The sequence below is a fragment of the Aphelocoma coerulescens genome, chromosome 7 (genome assembly GCF_041296385.1).
Source record: "Aphelocoma coerulescens isolate FSJ_1873_10779 chromosome 7, UR_Acoe_1.0, whole genome shotgun sequence".
NCBI classification, from domain to species: Eukaryota; Metazoa; Chordata; class Aves; order Passeriformes; family Corvidae; genus Aphelocoma; species Aphelocoma coerulescens.
Genome location: NC_091021.1, coordinates 15,818,546 through 15,836,944, shown reverse-complemented (window position 1 = coordinate 15,836,944; position 18,399 = coordinate 15,818,546). Strand labels below are relative to the sequence as shown.

Below are 18,399 nucleotides of genomic sequence, written 5' to 3'. Positions count from 1 at the left end.
AACACTTCCAAGGATGGTGACTCCACCTCCCTGGGCAGCCCATTCCAGTGCTTAACTACCCTTTCACTGAAGAAATTCTCCCTGATGTCCAACCTGAACCTCTCCAGGTGCAGCTTGACACCATTTCATCTCATCCTGTCATGTGGGAGAAGAGACTGACCCCCACCTGGCTACAACCTCCTGACAAGGAGTTGTAGAGAGTGATAATGTCTCCCTCGAGCCTCCTCTTCTCCAGGCTAAAAAACCCCAGCTCCCTCAGCCACTCCCCATGTGATTTATTCTCTAAAGCTTCAGCAGTCTTAGACATTTCTAAAAGAAGAATGACTTCCATCTTTAAAATTTATTTTAGACAGGTACAGACAACATATATTCATTTTCAGCAGTTTAATTTTATATAGAATAAGGATATAGCACTAAACGTCCCTACCCATATGTTAGAGTACTTAATATTTTCACATTACTTATGGGATTAGAAGCGTCGCAAGTCCATTTTAGCTATCAAACCTGACAGTAAGGTTCTCCTGCTTCTGATGTCACCTGTCTAAAAGAATGTGAAGTTCTCCGGAGTGGCATCTGACAACACCTAAGCAAGTACCAGTGAAACACAAAGCACATCAAGCCTCTAATGCTACTCCACATAGTAGCACAAAATTTATTTCTTCAATCATTCCAGAAGCTCCAGAATCCAAGCTCTAGTTTTAACAATTTGAAAAGCACTCACTGATGAAAAATTCAAGATTTACCATGATTCCTTATGGCAGAACAGGTTGTTTTTTAAAGAAACCCAACTAATAGGCTCTTTAAATTACAAGATCATATTTTCGCTCTCCTCACAGACTGAAGATTAGTCAAGCCAATCAAAGTCATGAGAACAGCTATCTTACCAAAAAAACCCAATGTCATTTGCTGTAGAAATTGTAAGAAAAGCAGGAGACTGCAAGAGAGAAAGATTCTCTCACTGTTAAGGCACTTACATGCTGCAGTGGAGAATCTATCCACAGCCTGGGCTCCACCACCAAGCTGCTAGAAATGTTTGGCAAGTTGCTTAAATCACTCACTACTAGCACATGACTTTTGTGGGAGCCTGAGTGGATAACTTCAGGCTCCAGTTTATGGAGGTGCTGAATGCTCCTGTTGCCATTCAAGACAACAGTTCTGCTGTGAGCACACATTACATCGTTCCAAGTGCTGACGTACCAGACCCCAAGACTCAGCCCAGGCATTTATCACTGCTGAAGATCCCCCTGTGTGCTGAAGTTTCCTCCTATGTCAGCAGAATGCTCTCTTATTTCTATCATGGAAGTGTTGCAAAGATTTTTTTTTAATTTCTTTTACTATTGTTGAAGCACTTATTACCCGTGCCATGCACAAAGTGTGGTGAGAGAAAAACAAGTTACTCTTGATTATGCCCACCAACAGACCCAGCTAAGGTTGTATAGCATTTCCTAGTTTACAAATTCTTAACTTTGCAAGCTCTCATAATGCTGTTTGAGTTTTATAATATTGGTATTCTTATTCTCTGATTAACAAGGGACCAAGATAAGTATCAAACATGGTACTGACTATGCACAGACCCCACAATCTACCAACTAAGCATCTGTCTGGCATAGACTGCACCTGCATTGCACACAACAGACTGCAGAAACAGGCAAAGGCTAAATCTTTTTCCAAAGTTTTTATGCAGATTTATAAGGGTTTTTCTTAGTTGTAACATATTAAATAATCTCATTTTAACAGAAAGATGAAGTGCACCTAGGCACGCACATGCATTTGCAATTTCAAGTCAAAGATTCACCATCCAGTATTAGCAAGTGGCCAGAGGAAGAAAGATTATGCAATTACTTTTTTTTGGCCATACGCAGTCATGCAAAGAAATAGACTAGGTACTCCTCTGCTAGCTTTTATTAGCATTTTCATTATAAAATCCCATTAGGAAGTTCCTGCATCTTCTTTGAAAGTCTTGCTGCACAGGGCAGAGTAAGAACTTTGACGGTGTTTACTTACTATCTTACCCAAATTCATCTTCTCTGGAATACACCTTGATAATGAGTCTTTATGCTCAATTTTTTTTCCTGCCTTAGGAAAACAAGTTTCTTTTTAATCAAAATTATGACAGATACAATTGAACACTGTAAAGTGTAAACTAGATGACATGAAAATCACATTAAACTTTTTTCCCGTTTCATTTGAAGCAGACCATACTAATGTTGCCTGCTACATCACTGATTCTTAACCTAATGAATCTTTGAATTTGTATCAAATTATATTAGGACTAAGGAGACCTGATACTCTACTATATCTAAATGGGATGTACTGAGATGCATCAAATTAAAATACAACAGCATGTGCTGTTAAACAAAGTCTGCTCCCATATGTTTAATTTGCTGGTACCTGCACAAGTATATATAGAAAGAACAACAGGGCCTACAGTCACAACCATTTATGCTATAAACTCATTAGATGTTACAAGTTCAGTAATGCTCAGAAGTGTTAAAGATTCTGTGGAGCACATCCTCTGCTAGGAATCAGCACTAACCAGTCACCAATGACTAACTCAGTTAGGAACTATTCAGTATGAGACCACACCAGTTGTAGAGTGGTGGCAGGTTGACTGCCATGATGTAACAAAAGCCTCATAAATCATAAATATACCACAACACAGAAAAATAAATAACAAAATGAAGAAAATTTTCTTTTTAAAGTCACAATATAATTCAAGCTTCACCTCAAGTTAATTTTACTTTGCTCTCCTGACCTGAACACTCATTTCAGTCACTGTTCTTCAGTGCCTGTAGTAAGCAGTTACACAGTCTGCCTTTACACACAAGACTTACCTTAGTCTTCAGGATCACTTTCCCTGCCACACAGGTGCAAGTAATGGATACTATAACAGAGCAGACTGGCTTTGAGCTTTGTGGTTTGCTTGCAAGAGGAGTCTGAGACAGCTCTCAATGTGAATCAGTGTGCTCAAGGAGACAAAATCACCCTATCACACATGCAGAATGACTGACTTCTCCACAGGTGTGCCCCAAGTTTGCCATATTTTCAGCACTGGCACGTCTGCACCAAACAGTTTGCCAGTAGAAAGCAGAGAGTAATGAAAAACTGCCCAGTGTATTTCAGAATTGCAGCATTTTACCAGTACCACAACCCATCATCCTGTCACACAGCAAAATCACCAGGTCTAGAAAACTGTGAACCAAGATGCATAACTATGCAGAGCCTGCACATTCTGCCACAGAAGAAAGAGAAGAAAGTGCATTTCACCTATTTGTAAACTGAAACCTATTTAATAGCATTTCTGTGTTCCACGCAAACTCATATTTTAAAACTTGTGAAACATTTTGATGGCTATGTAATTGCAAAGAATTTATATATCTAAAGTGAGGTAAAAAGGAATTCAGCTGTCTAAAGTTGCTGCTTGTACTCATGTTTAGCTACTGCCCCCTCTTAAATTCCTTATTATAAATGTTTAATAACAAAAAAAAAAAGTTGTTGTCAATAAACAAAGTTTTATTGAATAATTTCACTGAGGAATTAAGCATGAACTGTGCTTTCCTAACAGGTTAACTTGCTCATATTCAAACAATCATCAATAATGTAAACAGCACAGTTATAACATGCCTCACTGTGTATTGGTATCACCTGTCATTACAAGATCTGTCTGGTAGTTCAGCAGCAGCAAATTGTTAAGGTACCAATATTGATAAGCAAAGGACTGGGGCTGCACTGATACAGTTAGATTGGTTTACAAGGCTTCTATTTTTACAAGCCTTGGAAGCTCATGTTGTCTAATGAATTTTTAACATGTCAATTAATATGTTTACAGAAACTAATGTCAGCTTTAGCTAATATATAAGGAGAATCACAGTTGCATGCAAAATGCACAATGTGTTAAGAATCTAAGCTTCACATTTGAGAAATTCAAAAGAATTATTGCAGATGATCTGAGGAGAGCAATCACTTAGAAAGGAAACAATACAAATTTGTAAGTTAATGGGCATGATTAATCATTCTTGGAAATATTAGCTCAACTTCATGAAATGTGATGTATTGCAGGGCATCAGAAAAAAACAGGTTTATTTGTGGCAAACAGACCAAGACCCTCATTTTCTAGCACCAAAAGATACATTACACCAGAACAAATTACCAAGTATTTTGTTATTTTTACCAACATACTACTGATAACATATATTAAGCAATGCTTACTTAATAATACTCAGTGCTCTCACTGAATGAAACTCTGTTAGAATACCAGCTACTCTTTGGCAGCACTTTTTCCAACAATATAGAATGACATCAAATGACTGCACAGTGCAGAAACAATTTTTGCCGTAATTACCCTGCTTGCTTTGTGCATCACATAAAGTCAGAAAACATATTAATTTTGTGAAAAAACATTTTTAAAAATCCTTAGCACACAAGTTTTCAAAATGTTTTAGATGTTTTGTTTTTAAAACACTGGCCTTTGTTAAATAATGAAAACCATAAACTTCCTATTGTAAGATTATGCATGCTCTGTGAAACTGCAGTAAAAAGACAAATTTTACATTTGAAAAGAACCTCTACCTTTTACACTTGTGGGCAAAATAACAATAGAAAATAGCCCTTCAATCAACATTTGAGCTGCATCTGTAGTTAGGCAAGCAGAGTATGTGGTGAAAATCTAGTAATCTATGCAGCCAGAGGGATGTTACAGTCACACAGGAGAGTGAAGTTCCTGTAATTCTTTCAACTCTCTGTACATTCATCAGCCTGAGGATAAAATATGCAAGTGCATTCTATGGATCTGGGGAAATTCCCCCTTTATTAAGTGGGGTATTATGGTATTTAACATCTGCCTCTACCTTCACTGCATCAGAGGTAATTCAGGATCACGTAAGATACATTCACAGTTGTATCCTGATGGGTGACATATATTAAGTACTACAATTTTCTGAACGCAATACAGAAGTTACAGAACCAAAATATTTATCTGCTGCAAGTTGTCATTCAAAGAATTCCAAAGGGCTTAAGGCATATTACAAAGTGAGAGCAGAATTTCAGAAAGCATGCTATTCAGACTGCAAAGTCATCTTTTCTTCCCATTAACTACAGATGACCCGAGCTTTGCAGTGTATTTCAGTACACTAGAGAGAACCTTGCACTCCAGTTCCATACTCTGTTACATTCCAGCACAGCCTGATGAATGCTGAGATTTGAGACTATCACAACTGTACCATATGCTCATTTGGAAAACAATATGAATGCCCCATTTCATAAATTCTCAAACTCAGAGAGAAAATATTCTCAAACCACAATCCCTTGTGACAACCTGAAGGGAAAAAACTGCAACAACTGTAAAGCATCTGTTATGTTTTATGCAGTAATCCTCATTGCTGTTCAAAATCTTAGGACTTGCAGAGCTAATTAACTAACAAGCCTACACTGCCCAAAAGATTATCTTCCACAAGGTCTTTTGCTGCTTTTACACCAACTTACCTCTGAGCAACTGTAATTGAGAGGAAGATATCCTCTCTATTAAAACTTAGCTGAGGAAATCCGAAAGATGAAAAAACAAAAAAGATGCAGACAGTGAAGAAGAGTCAGTTAAGAGAAACTGGTGCTGGTGTGAATACATTGATCCCTTGTGAGAGAGTGTGCAGAGCAGAGGGAGCACAGGAGCAATGGACAGCTCAGCTCTCATTAGTGCAGGAAGAGGCAAGTCAGCACAGTATCTTGACACCTGATAGTTTTTGTTAATATTTTTAGGTTTAACCAAGCATCCTTTATGTAATTCACTGGGAAAATAAAGTATAACACCTTGATAATGTAGTGAAAATGTCCTGTAAGAGGTCTGTTTCCTTTCTAATGTCTTACTGCCTTGTGGATTGTTCAGCCAAACAATTAAAAAAAAAGAAGTTATTAATGTGACCAGTTTCATAACTCCTGGTTTATCTTCTGCCTTCATCATACAAGCATATCAATTCCCATCCACTGGAAAAGGTCTGAGGCACAGAAAACCCATCTGGCAAGACCAAACACCAGAAAAAAGTTTGCAACTATAGAATAATAACTCTAGAAACAAAACAGAAGAAAAACCTTGTCCCTCCCCCTAAGCAGTCTACTAACCTGGTAAATTGAAAGGAGTAGCAATATTACCTCTCCGGAAAAGAAGCAGCAGCATAACCCATTCACACCAGCATAGTATCAGCTCTGGACTACACAAAAGAGACACCTTTTCCTTGTTTTAAGAATTGCAGTAACAGGGCAAGGGATGGCTGCATCCACTGGAGAGCACAATGCTGCCACGAGAGGCAGAAGCTTCGAAGAGCACGCTCTCCCTGAATCCACCAGCCTGGGCATCTCACCAGTATCCTGCCACTGCCTCTCGTTCTGGACCGGCAGCAGCACTGCTTCATCCACACCTACTGCAATCACACAGGCGCATCCCCAGCGACTTCAGGGGTCTGCACTACTGTTTCATATTGCATTTCATTCAGATGAGAAAGTATACAGGTTCTTGACAGCCAGAGGATTTGTTTTGCATATCATTTTTATACTTTGTCCAAGGCATCACTACAGCAGCAGCAGACAGTATGGGAAATAAAATTATCATCTCCCTCCTCCCACAGCTGCAGTTAAATGTGTGTTTTGAAGATTTATTGAAACTTCTAAAGGCTCACAGTGCCATACTTCCCTAACTTTTCCATTTATAGATTTTCCACTCAACCTTAACAATACAGACCTAATCCCAAGCTCACAATCTTTGAAACCCATGAAGAGAGTTCCCAAGTTTGATCGGGGTCAAAAACAAGAGAAAACAAACCTAAACCTACACATATGCATGAATAATCTGACAACTCCTCTGAAACAAGGGCATTTCTTGCCTCTAACTACATAAAACACAATCCTGCACCTAAATCTCCTCTACATATTTTGAAACAGTGTCACCAGGACATAAACTTTAATATTTAAGCATGCCACCACCGTCCACGAGCTCGTGATGCCAAGCACTTACACTTACCATGCGTAACTAGCTCATCAAGGATGACTCCTTCATGTGGGTTAATTCCACCTTTGCTGAAGAAATTCAACTTTCCCGAAGTCGTCGGGTTTTAAAAAACGAGAAAGCCGAGCTGTACTCATGCAACTACTTTTTCTTTAAAAAAGTCACTCGGTGTGCCAGGAAAGCAGCGCTCGGTGCAGCCTCGGAGCCCGGGAGCAGGAGCCCCGCACCTTTCCCACGTAACAAAAATCGTTACGCAAATCCCAGGCGCTGCCGAAGCCCCTGACCTATTTAGAGACGCGCTTTATCCTTTCTGCAAACAAACGATGCTGCGGAGACGCCGATAAGCCCCCGCCATGCCCACCCCGCCCGGGCAGGAGGACACCCCGGGGACCCGCTACCTGCGGCTCCGGCCGGCAAAGTTTGCCCGGCGGCGGCCGCGGAGGGGGCGGGCTGCGCCGGGGCTCCGGCTCTGGCCGCGCCCCGTGGCCGGGCATCCCCTGCTCGCCCCGCGCCGCGACATTGAGCAAGGTCCCCGCCAGCACCCCCGCGCCCCTGGCGCCGCCCGCCCCTCACCTCAGCTGCCGCCCGGAGGGAAGGAAGGAGGCAGCGCGGCACCGGCAGGCGGGCGCGAGCCGCAGCCCCGCTCCTGTCGGACCGAGGCGAGCGCGGAGCAACTCCGCCAGAGCCCTGCGGCTCTCCCGCTGCGCCCGTCCTCCTGTCTCCGTCTGTCTCTCTGTCCGTCCGTGGCCGGCCCCCGCCCCGCCCGCGGGCTCAGGTGGGGCGCGGGCCGGGGTCGCCAGGCGGGTGGAGCCTGCGCGCTCGCGCCGGGGGCGGGGCGGGGCGGCCCGCGGCACCTGTGGCGGCGGCCGGGCCCTGAGGGGGAGAGCGGCGGAGCCGGAGCCGCTCGGCGGAGGCGAGCGGGGCTGGAGGGAACCTCCGCCAGCCCAGTGCGTCTGCTTGCCCCGGGCGAGCCCTGCGCCGGCCGGGCGCGCCCACCTCAGCGTTCCCCGGAGCCTCTGGGACTTCGCGTGCCACAGGCAGCACAGCCTCGTCCCAGGGGCGACAGCCGTGAGAAACAATCCCCAAACACCCCGCTGGAACACCGCCGCCTCTCCTGCTTTCCTTACTCCTTCAGCTTCTGGTTGTCAGGGTTTGCTTTGTTCCCTAAATTCACACAAACCTCGAGCGAGCCTCCCAGCCCTCTGGCTTTGCCAGCCCGCCTGTGAGGGCTTCAAAACAATAGCTACTACTCTGCAGTTCTGTTTTTGTAGAACGTAAAACCGTATCCTAAAGAGAAACATTACACTAGAAAACGACGGGTTTTGTAACTACTTAAGAGAAAAATAATAATATTAATGGTAGAAACACCAAAATCAATGCAAACTTAAGTATAAGTATTTTTACAGCATTTTTATAATTTGAGTTAGCTTTTATAGTTCAAACACTGCTCCTGGAGAATGTGATGCAAACATGGGGAATCCTGCAGTATTTAATTTGCTATTCTTCTCCAGGAAGGAAAACAGGAACATTTAACTTTAGAGAAAAACTTCCTGTCGAACTTTTAATTTCAGATTTTGGAGAAGACAGTGATACTTAATACTATGAAGAATTGCATCATACCTTGTTTACAGTTTTATATTCAGTAAGTTCTTTTAGCATTCAGGACAGGAAATTATGAAAGTTTGAATTAATCATCCCATAAAAACATGAATATAACCCTTCTTCTGGTGTTTTACCTACCACAAACTTCTTGCTCCGAAGAAATCTGAACTCTAAAGCATACCTAAGTGTTTTTGAAAGATTTGCTGGTCTCCTACAGAGAGAAAGAGAAGCTGAAAACAGGACAGATATTTTTTCCCCCCCCCAGAAGTCCTGAGCTTGTCTGAGTCTGTAGCAGCAGAATAGATGGCATGGTAGGAAAAATCTCCTACTGAGACTGGGAGTGTTGGACCAGTGGTAGAGGAATTTTGAGTGTACACAACTGCTTCAGCAACAAACAACACCACCAAAAATACATAGACAGGGTTTGGGATCAGTCAGACAATAAATTGATCAAACTGATTATCTTGAAAAGGCACATACATGTATGACTGCACTTTAGCAATACAAAACGTATTCATATTTGATTCTCTTTTGTCTATCTTTTAGCCCTTTTCAAGAGAGACTTGCAGTAACCTAGCACAACAGTCTCCAAAACATATTCGGAAATCTCAAAATATCTCTGACTGGACAAAAACTCACGAATTTTGTCTTCATATCCAACTTTCAAGTCCTATTGTAAAGAACTAAGAATATTATATCCAGGCAGTATTACTTTACTTACATAAGCGACTGTTGTAGTTGCCACAGAGATGTTATTCAATCTCAAATTGAAAGGTGGTCTGCAAATGACCATGCACCATATTTGCTGTTAATATGAAAATAATAAGAACCCTGTGAATGCTATAGCATTCTTCAGAACAAGAACATTTCAGTGGCTCATGATAACAAAAGAAACAAAACCAACCAAACAAAAAAGATATTTCAGTGAGTTCTAACCATCAGCTTCCTACAGAGAGATGTAATGGCAGGTGATAATTGTATATGGCTTCGAACACTTGATGCGAAAGTATGTCTTGGGTCTGTCTTTGAAAGGGCTGTTCTCATCAGAAACAGCAACATTTAACCCACAGTTGTACGCATCTTTGTGATGCATTTCACAGTTGTCTTCCACTGTGTAACTCACCATTCTTGACTCCAGCTCCCTATCCAATCCTGTGGTCTAGAAGATTGTCTAAGTGTGAAAGGTGGAAAATTTAAAATGCCCTGTGATCTGTATTATCAAAGTGTCACATTTCATCTCTATTAAATGCTGAAAACACACTAGAATTTATGAAATTACAGAATAGTTATAGAATATCAAAACAACTTCAAAAGTGGTCTGAGCAACAGGAAGACCATTTAGCGGGGGAGACCTTAGAAGGAGATAATAGGTCTGTAAATTCAGAGGAACCTCATGGAAAGGAGAGGTTTTTGATGCATTTCTGCTGGAAAGCTGCATAAATCAACATATAAAACCAGACAGAGGTGGGATCTTATCCTAAGTAAGAATATTCAGGGTATGAAGAAAACATGCTGAGTATGAATTAGAATTGCATTTTATCACTTCGTTTTTTTCAGAACTTTAAGTTTGGCTCTACCATAACAAACTTAGATGGCTTTTCTAAAACATCTGTCACTGAACATAGGTTTAATGCGACACAAGTTTGTCACTGGAAAGAGTTAGATCCTTGCAGAATGGTGCATGCAAACAAACCTCTTAGGAATACCTACAACCCAACATCAATTCAGGATGTCCCAAGAGCTGGGAAATATTTTCTACAAAAGGGAACAGTAGTATTACATCTGGGTGACATTTGATATCACTTCATGAGGAGAGGTCACCACAGGGAAGCCTCAAGCAACCCTCACATTTGTGACTCACACTGTAAGAGACATAGTGCCAGAAATGTAAGTAAATTTTTCTCTGTCCCCAGCAAACAAGGAAACTGCTGTGTTCTCCACACTAAGCTATTTTTTACATATATGAAAAGCCTCCCATTTATTTCAAGGAAGTCTTCCTCTATTTGACTGTTATACCATTTTTGGGAATTAAGGTTCAATATTGTTTTACTGTAATCCGTTTCAAAAATAAGCTGTCTCTAAGCACCACAGGGCATCTGAGGTATGACTACAGACTTCTTGTTTGTTTGTGGTCTATGCAAAATATGAAAACAGTATCCTAATGCTCCAAATGTTGATTTGCCTTTCTGGTGATCCCATATGGCAAATAATGCGAGGAATAACAACAAGAATAAATACTCTCAAGGCACATTACACAAGTATCTGTCTGTGGAAATAAACCAAGTGTTTCCAGGACTACTTCTTAAATGGCTTCTCCAGTAGTAACCTATTAACTGTTAGCTTTGCTGAGAAGTGTTTCAGTAAAAGACACTTCAGAAATTGGGAGACCAGATGTAGACACAGAAACTACAGGTACAGTAATTTCAATATTTCCCCTCCATTAAGAACCAATTTTTTTATAATGGGAGATGTTTCTAAGTGGTTACCTCGACACATCTTCTTTCCCAGAGTAGCTGCCCCAGTCTCTAAAGTCATATTGGCTTTAAGTGAATATGGGCAATCTCTGTGTTTGCTTTGCACCCTACCCGTTCCAAGACAGTAATAGCCTTGTCACCATGTTCCTGAGAAGAAGAAACTTGAGAGGTGTTTGGTCTTGTGCTGGTTTTTTGTTTTGTTTTTTTTCCTGAAGATATCCATTTATTTCTGTGGTCTTCAAAATTAAGGCCTGACAAACAGAATTTTAACAAAACACAGCTAAAAATCTAACCACTAACTTTTATGCATGGAAAAAGTATGGTGAAGAAAGTCCCTCTGATGACTGAATGAAGATCTTCTGTGCCTGAATCCATGTTCCAGACCCTTACCAAGAGATTTTGGTATTTTCTCACAACTTTTCTTCAAAAGGCTTTGTTAGAGTTTTTCCCACTGGCATACAATTCCTTGTTTGTCACCTGTTCATTGAGGGATTTTGGTTTGTTTTTTACCATAAAGGAATTCTTTAGAGTTGTTTCTGGATCAAGTATTTTTTTTAAGACTTTAGAAACTTCATTGATTCCCTTACTCAATTTAAAATTCACATCTGTATGCATGTCTCGAGTTTTGGTTCCTCTAAGGAAATCTGACATTTTATAACCAGATATCTTATATGCTTGTACATTTTCCAGCTTCCCTGTTATTGCCTCTGGGGAAACAATCCCAGATTTAGCAGATCTCCATCTGCCTCCCCTGTATAAACAGACAAAGCAACTACTTAGCCAACCTGCTACTCGCTAACCAACCTATCTTTATTTTTTAAAGAGGACAGTGATTTGGGTTTTTTTGTTCTTTTTTTTACCTTGCATCTATATTTGATGGAGTTACTTGAGATGCTTTTTGAAATTTGCTATTAACTTTCACCGCTCTTTACTTTTGTCCATAGATTTCCAGTTTCCTGGGGTTTTTAAAGTGTGTTTAAGTGTCCCACTTGACTTCTAATGGCTCAGTTATCCCTGGTTTTTAAACTTGTATCTGCTAGCTATATTTAGAATGCTCAGTATCAGATGGGAAGGGTGCCTACAAATTATCTGCATTATTCCAAATTATTTGATAAGTTAGTTCATAAAGTATGCTCATATAAATATCTGCCAACCATTCAGTCTTATGTAACTATGCTATTTGTACTGTGTGACAGATCAGTTAATTCCCATGATAGCATTTCCATTTCCTGATTGCATGTTGAGAAAAATTACATGGATTTAGATTGTAAGCTGTTTGGCACAAGGAATTCTCTTTATTATCTACGTCATGCTCAGAGAACCATGTCTCTAAGTAGTGATTAAAGTTGTATGTGCACCTTAATCATAAACAACAAATAGATGAACCCAAAACACATATGAATCCTTCCTCACAAATTTGTTGTCATTTATATACTCACAGTTGTTTTCAAAGATATTTGTGAACATATGTTTGTTTCATACTAAGAAAAAACAATATTTAAAGTTGCAGTCAGCAATAAGTATTTTGGTTTTATGAAATTACTTTTGTCTGTACTCCATTACTTCCCCAGATATGTTAAATGTTTTTATTTTTTGCAGGATGTTCTTGCTTTGAGAAACTGAAGCAGGAAAAAAGTGATCTAAAGAAAAACATATGACATCTTTCCAAGCACTAGAAAAGCTGCTAAACCCTTCCTTTCAGTCACAATCTGTTCCAAGAATGAGAGCTCACTGGTACATCAATGTTATCCTGCCCCCTGAGAATATCAGTTTCACAGATAACATGGAGGTCTATTTCTCTGTATAACTGGTTTACTGTGAATGCTGGAAACACTAGAGATTTTTTAATTTAGAGAATAAATAATTCAAACAACAGACAGGGGAAATCTTTGCAAAAGAGGGTAAGATTTTAAAAATTCTAATTCAGTTCAAGGAACAAGATAATTCCTAAACAGGAAAGAACAACTGTGTAAAGAAAGTACGTCAGTAACATAGGACTTAAGAAGTTGAAAACTGGCAGGGAGAACATCTGAAAACCTCCTGGTAAAGTACCCAGGTAGGCTAGCCAGATGGCATGCTATTTGTTTTCACTACTTCATTTAACATAGAAACAAACTGTTCTTCAGCTCAAAACCAAAACCAATTAGAATATTTCCTTCCTTCAGTGCTCCTAAACCTGACTCCATTAAAATCACCAGGGGTTTCCAGATAAGAACTATGCAGTATCTCTTTAAAGTACAGGTGAAAGATCAGAGTCACCTCCTGAGTTCCCATCTGTTTTTAAAAATAATACTACCTGCACAGCATAGGAGATGAGGAACTGTGAGAAGGGTAGTATAAGGCATTTGAACTAATGCATTTGTGATTTTGGTGTCACCGAATAAAAAGCAAGGATGTTTATATATTGACAATTTTTGTATTTATATAAAAACGGTGCAACACACTACAATTCCAAGAAAATCTGATTTGAAAAGATCATTTTTTGGCTAAGGGCAGTCTCTTCTCCCAGAGATTTGCCACTTCAAGGACAGACAAGAAGCCAAGCATATGCAGCATAATTTTGGCACTTTTCCCCTGATGGAAAACTATGAAATACAAAATCCAATATAACTGCTAGTGGTTTAGATCACATGGGAAACTAGTCATCTTCTGTCTTGGGCTATGGATTGAAAAAGGTACCAAGGATAACCAGAATCTTTTATTCTTTGCATAGCCAAACCTTACCTTGTAAAAGTTAGTGTGGAGTAAAATAAAAAGGGTGGTGGTGCAAGGCACTTTACAACAGCCTCAAGACCTTCTCTGAACAATGAGAATCAAACAAAGCATTATAAAAGTTGCAAGTACTTGAATTAATGCTATTCAGTATGAAATCTCAATGCATCATCCAGAATTATAAAATAAATAATAGCCCTTCTAATTAATCCCCAAGGAGAATTACCCTAGTGACAGCAAGGATAGGATTTGGCTCCAACTGTAGCTCTGTCTTAAATAAGACCAGTGCAAGTTTGGCAAAACAGGTGACACAAGCTATCTACTTCACTGAGGTGGTACAGCATGCTGTAAACTAGTCTGAAAGCAGACAAATCTGTTAGGTGCTTTATGCTGGCATTGCAGCATACTTCAGTGTAGGAAGGCAGCACAAGAGCATTTACTTAAAAGGATAAATGTATACATGTCAGCTCTGCAGAAAAAGCTTGTACAACTATACCTGTGTTTTTGGGCAGTGTGGGCCATACTATCAGTTCTGCAAATTTATAAGTATTTGCCTACAGGTTTATTGGTTTGATTTTTTCCCTCCACCAGCAGAGAGACAGCATATAAAAACTTCCCTCTCATATGGAAACATTTCCTTTTCCATGCTAAAACTTTTTTCCCCTATTTCTGTCAAAAGATAACTCAGAAAAAATACGGAACAAAATGTGAACCAACTTAAATAGTTACATCCATACAAAATCTGAATGGAAACCAGGTTAAGAATATTTAAAGGACAAGCTGCAGCTGTGCTTGCTTAATTTCAGCAGAGATGTGAGAAATTGCATCAATAGGGTGGATGCCTCTTGACACACTGGATGAGTCATATGAATCAGTCTACAGGCACAGTAATTGGACACCTTCTAGAGCAGGCTTGTGCCATAGGAACAGCACAGGAAGAGAAACAAACAGTACACAAGATTTAGATTATTCTGATTTCTTACTTTCAGTGGCACTTTATGCCTGCATACATATATTCATTTGAGCTGCAGGAAGTTAATTCTGCTTAACTAGTAGGACTGATGGATATATTATGTGGGTATACCATTTTTAAAATACACATGGATTTCATGCATAGTGTTGAGACTGAGTTGTTCTACTGGTTAAGGAGTAATATTGTGATTACTGAATTGGCAGGTAACACAGTAAAGTAACTTTGGGAGACTTAAGTTCCCCAACTTAACTGCTTACTCATTTTAAAGATTAATTTTAATATGCAGCTCTGTGATATATATTTTATGTATTTCAAAGACCCAGCACAATGTATAATTAAATAGCTGCTTATTAAACATACAACTCCACAGCCTTACAAAATTACAGCCCTAGAATTACCATATTTGCCATTAAAACCCACAACAATTTTTAAATATTTATTCTTTCCTTAGATTGTATGCATGGATACTGTACATTAAGATTTTAGGAGAAGAATAATAGAAATTATATCAAAACTTTATTTCTACATCTGATTTTCTTAGGGTTTATAACTCAACTGAAAAAAGTTGGTTTTTTCCCCAGCACATTTTCATTCATTCGTTTACTCGCCATTCTGTCAAAAAAAGACAGCAATAGATAGAGCTTAATTATATACTAAACAGATCAAAAGCTGCCTCCATATGATTACACGGTCCCAGAAAAAGAACAGCCACTAAAATAGTATCCTGCAAACAAAATTGCATCTGGTGTAACCACAGAGAAGCAAATCAAACCTCATGTGCAATGTAAAAACTGCACTGCCATAAGATCTGCCTTCTCCCTCTGAGGAGGTTTAGCATGTACAGAAAAAGAGTAGCTTCAGCACTGTCAAAAGAAAGAGCAGAACAGGAAGCTCTCAGATCTCAGAAGAGAATTGCTTAGGCTACAGTTGCAAAAAAAAAAAAAATCTACACCTAATCTTATACCGGTGGGTTTGTTACCACACCAAGCTCCTCAGAGAGCAACAGCTTCTTGGGAGCAGAGGGAAGGTGGGCTCTGTGAAACCTTTCCCATGGCTGTGGGAGATGGGGCTGAGCCACCCTTGTGGGCAGGATCTCTGCAGGGCAAGCAGGCCTGAGGCGCTGCTTTCTAACAGTGCCAGGCTCTGTGCTTCCTCAGCACTAGTGACAAATACAGCGGGAGGTCTCTACTTCATGAAGCCTCTCTTGGCTGTAGAACCCGTTTGTCTCCCGGGAGAGACAATGACAGGCTGTAAGGAAACACAGCAGCAGTCCCACAGACAACAGTACGGCAGAGGGATCTCTGGGGGCTGTTCAAGGTCTAGTACAGGTTTTGGGGGATGTGCAGATTTTACTGCATGTGCCAGGAGGGGGAAGGAAATTCCCCCTGAGCTCCTACCGTGTCCATTTGATGGAAGCTCCAAGGGGAACACTAATGAATACACTGCACTCCACACAGATAAGAAAATGCTTCAGTGTGCAGATGCACATTTATCTACACAACAACAAATGCACCTTATATATTAGGGAGGTTTTATCAAAGTTGGTCTGCTCTGTAATTATGTTGAGAAATGGATTGGATGGAATTTGAATGACTTAAGGTAATGAGCTATTAACCTACAGGATCTTTTACCAAATGATTCGTGTGCATTCAATCTTTCCCTCTTCCCTCCAACTTCATTGTAAAGGTGAAATGAAAGACTAAGTTGACCAGGACATCAGCAGTCATGGCTACAGCACCATTCAGCAGAAATGAAAAACAACCTTCCTTATACTAAACTATGCAGGTATATTAAAACAGTAGGATTTTAGAATTTTTTTTACATTTGCACAGCATGGGCAAATAGGAAAGAATCAAGACAATGGTTAGTCTCACTTTTTTAGAACAAGAAATCTCTGCTGAAAAGAACCACAGAAACACATGAATTAATTCTGGGATCAGAATGAGAGGAAGACTAAGTGATGCACTGCTCAGATCTACACCTACACAAAGTCCCTATCTCTCACAATTTTCAGCTCATTAGGGACACATTTTCATATTTTTTTCCCAGTAGACACACAGGAAATCACCTCTTTTGAAAATATGTGGGAATCTGGCAACTGCATGGCAGAGACAGGTTGTTGTGTCTCCGCAAAGGAAATGATGTATGACAAGACAGTCTCCTCTGCCAGCCATCATCCTGCAAAACCGTACAATCTCCACCAATTCCCTTTGGAGCTTAAAGCCTTCAAGACAGCAACTGTAATGGGGAGATGGGCTCCCCCCTAAGAACCTGCATTCATTCTTTCTTTGCAGTAGAATGAGGGACTGTAAATGGGCAAGAAAAAACCCCACTTTTCACAAGAGCTCTCTGCAGCTTTGTCACTCGCTGCTTTCAATTCTGTGTGGAGAAGGGAGCGAGGGCTCTGCAGAACCGATTGGGAAGACGAAGCCAACCCTGGCTGTCCAGCTCTAAGCTCCTCTGGCAGAGTGTGTGCTCGAAAAGCATGTGTGTAACCCAAAGAGAGCATGTTCTGTAAGGAGGTCTGTAGCCCAGGAAATTGTTTCCTGTGCCTCTGTTGAGCTTGTGTCAGCCTCCCGGGGTCCCTGCATGCTCTCCTCAGGTTTGCACCAGGTGGGGCGCTCAGGAGGAGGACGCTCAGCTCCATCATCAGGCTGTTTCTGGGGCATCGCCCTTCTTCCCAGCAGCTTCCCTCGGCTGCAGGCCGGTCCCCTGGTCCTGCCACTGCTTCCATCGGGCCGGAGGGCATGGGAGGGGCCGCTCAAGCGCTTATGACAGAAGGCACAGAGCAGGCAAAGGAGACGTGGCGGGCTGTCCTCTGCCTTGCCCTCAAGCCTTTGTGCATGTGACATTCTCCCTGTGCTGTGTGCCAGGCACTGCACCTTGGCGTCCAGCCTAACAAATGGATTAATAAATCCACAGGGAGTGATGCCGTCTTCACACTTCCTCCTGCTTTTGTCACCTGCTGTAGCAAGTCGGGGACACAGCAGCTCTGTAATGTCTACTTGTGATTGAACTAAGCAGTTCAAGAGATTAAGATAGTTTTCAATGAGTAAAATATTTTATTTCACTAGTTTTTTTTGGTCCTTGGCATGAGACAAATTAAACTCAAGCTGTTCCTCAAGTAACTTCAAATGAAGCTGCTCAACCACCTGGACTCACAACATTTTTCACACCCAGTCTCTTTATCTTACTCATTTCCTCTCCCTTTAAGTACATTTTTAAAATGTATTTGAACTAAAGTCATTGAATTATCCTCTTGGAAAGATTTTCATCTTTTCTTCAGCAATTTAATCCTTTAATTCAAATAGTCAGTTGTATATCAAAGGTTTTTAGGGAAATGATTAACCTAATTTTTAGATATGTGATAGATATTCAGTAAAAAGTAAAAGTATTAACTTAAAGGCAATTAAAATTATAGGAACCTACTTGGAATAATCTGATTTGTCTGGACTTTCAAAAAGCCTCTAATAAGTCCTGCACAAGAGGCTATTAAAAAAGCAGCCAGTTGCGAGGTAAGAGATCAGTTATTTGAGACATGGTGCTAGATAGCTTACACAGACATGGTCAATATTCTGTGTGACAAAAGGTTAACAGTGAAACAGTCCCAAACCCATATTCCAGCACTGTGTAGTGCAGCCAGCTGT

General features: G+C 40.5%; 1 protein-coding gene across 2 annotated transcripts in view; it reads right to left on the bottom strand.

Moving 5' to 3' along the window:
- Positions 1-7,727, bottom strand: part of ZNF385B (zinc finger protein 385B) — a 164,513-nt gene extending 156,786 nt beyond the window's left edge. Inside the window, exon 1 of one of the 2 annotated variants that reach the window (XM_069020506.1) lies at positions 7,565-7,727. The gene's annotated coding sequence lies outside the window, so the exon portion shown is untranslated. Of the gene's footprint in view, positions 1-7,006; positions 7,120-7,564 lie in introns of those variants that run through there. The other variant, XM_069020508.1, reaches the window with a different exon arrangement.
- Positions 7,728-18,399: the final 10,672 nt, after the last annotated feature.